Below are 2,733 nucleotides of genomic sequence, written 5' to 3' on the forward strand. Positions count from 1 at the left end.
GCTAATTACAGATTCAAAGGCCAAGTTATGTTTCTTCTGCTGATCTTGCTTTCCTTTTAGAAAATTTTGGCTTTATTGCGCACCTCTTACTGTGTTGCTACCATGATTCTATATGATTTTGTGACCAGCCGTAATCAGGGTAGAGATGTTTTGGGGCGAGGCAGTCACTTAGCTTTTAATAAACCTTTTTACTTCAACACACGTGTTGAGAGTTTGCTGCTCTCGGATCCTGTCTGTTTTTTGTTTCTTCTTCTTTGCGTGAGGCTCAGCAAGGATCACCAAACACACTCCCTTTTCTCTCACCTGAATTGTCCCGATTGCTCCTTGTACACCCTGCCATCTATGGATGTAACAAGAATCCCAACAAAATTCCAGTACTCGCATGGAGAGCAAGAAAATCAGTGCTCACAACTGCCAGGCACGTGAAATAAAGAGCTCCAGTATGTTTGTAGACCCCCTATAACACTTGCATTGACTGGCGCTGGAGTTGCGTGGATGGATATTCTGACAGTGCTGGTCTCTGTGAGTACCGCATGATTCAACAAATGGCATGCAGTGTTTTGTTTTGTTTTTGGAGTGACTTTTGCTGATTATTTTAGGGTTATTGTTGGATTGTGGTGCTGAGGCTGTCGGTTCCAGCACTGGTCAGTGATGTCCTTAGGTCTGAACAAGAAAATCTGGACAGCAAATTCTGGACCTGCCCTACATTTAGTAGTTAAGATTGTAATTAATTATTTATTTATTTATTTAGCATTTTTATATACCGAAGTTCATGTAACAGGTTACAAATCACCTCGGTTTACATTATAACAAAACCATTGCATAATAGTGCATTTCATAGAACAAGGGTGAATCAAACTTGGGTCAAAGGTTTAACATAAAGGCAAGTGGAGGACAATTTAACTGGCGTGCCGGGTGCTAACATAGGAGTATAGCCAGTTGTCTAAGAGGAGACACTGGTAAGAGAAATTGAGGAGGAGCATTATTAACTTGTCTGTGAAGTGCGCGACTTGTTTGTGAAGAGGTCTACTAACGAAACCGTAGGAAGTTCCTTGGGTTCTCAGTGTTAGGCGAAGGCTTTGGGAGAGGCCAAAATGTGTTCCAGAGTACAGTGGGGCCCCCTCAAGAGGAATCCTAAGGTGATACCATTATAATAACAAAATATGTGGAGAAGGTTATTCTATAAGGAGAGAGAGAGAGTACAGAGGAAGTGGAAACTCATTTCTACATAAGAAAGAAAAGGAAATATGTCACAGTGACACAGTAAATAAGTAAGATCTAGGTTTCTTAACTCATGAGCCATAAAATTATACTGCCTATCATTTCCTGTTTCCCATCATCCCCTTTCCCTTCTTACTGTCATTGGAAGGCCTTTTATGCTTCACATATTTCCATTGCTCATTCACTTTCAATGCATATACAGCATAGTTCTCTGATTCAACGGCAGGGGAGAAGAAAAGAGGGTTCGCACTCACAAAGCGGGGAGTAGCTGGCTTGTTACGGCGGTTACTACCCCAAACCAAATGTGCCTGATACTTCACTTTTGATGCACATCCAGCATGGCTCTCTGCTTCAACAGCAGGGGAGAAGACTGATACTTCACGCATATCCAGCATAGCTCCCTGCTTCAACAGCAGGGGAGAAGAAAAACAACCGATAAGGGCTGTATAACATAGTCTGGGTAAAACAAATAAGCATGGGTGTAGCTTGCTTATTGCGGCGGCTACTACCCCTAACGAATCAAGCTAGATATTTCACTTGGATGCAGCTCCATCACTGCTCTCTACATTAAAGGTGGGGGTGGAAGGGAAATAGAACCAAGAGCTAAGAGAAACAGATAAGTATGAGAGAGAAAATGTGTGAAGCTTGCTGGGCAGACTGGATGGGCCATTTGGTCTTCTTCTGCCGTCATTTCTATGTTTCTATGTTTATGTTTCTATATTCTGACCTGAAAAAGGAAGTTCCCAAAACCTAATCAAGAAATACATTGCCTATCCAATAAGCAGGTATCAACTTGTTTGTTTTTTTTATTTCCATACATGCAAGTAGACTAAGATGGCAACGACCCTATTTTATGCACAAACTTAAGCGTGGAGGGCGTGCATCCCCTGCAGCACACAGGCTTACCTAGAATACAGGCTGCTGCCGTCCGATGCCAGCATCCCATGAAAGGCTGAATAGGTATCTATGGGAATTCCTCAATACATGAAGTCACATTTCCGTTCATTGAATTCCTACTGATTCTCATTAAAACCTGGAGATGCCTTCCTATGTACAAAAAATGGAACAAGAAAACCCCCAAAACAAGGACTTTTTTTTTTTTTTAATGTAAAGGGTCAGTCTATCCTGTGGATCCCCTGTCTTCTTTGAGGAGCAGGCCAGTGGCTAGAGCAGGGGGCTAGGAACCAGGAAAGCCAGGAAAGCCAAGGTTCATTCCCTACTGCTGCTGCTTGTGACCCTGGGCAAGTCACTTTAATGTCGGTTGTCTCAGGTACAAACTTAACTTGTGAGCCCACTGAGGACAGGGAAATACCAGCAGTACCTGAAGGTAATCCTCTTTGAAATGCCTGTGTGTTTGTGTGTGTGTCTCTGTGTGTCTGTGTGGGTGTGTGTCTGTGTGGGTGTGTCTGTGAGGGTGTGTGTCTGTCTGTGTGTGTGTCTGTGTGTGTGTCTGTGTGGGTGTGTGTCTGTCTGTGTGTGTCTGTATGTGTGTCTCTGTGTATGTGTGTTTGT

Source organism: Rhinatrema bivittatum, chromosome 18, assembly GCF_901001135.1.
Source record: "Rhinatrema bivittatum chromosome 18, aRhiBiv1.1, whole genome shotgun sequence".
Classification (NCBI taxonomy): domain Eukaryota; kingdom Metazoa; phylum Chordata; class Amphibia; order Gymnophiona; family Rhinatrematidae; genus Rhinatrema; species Rhinatrema bivittatum.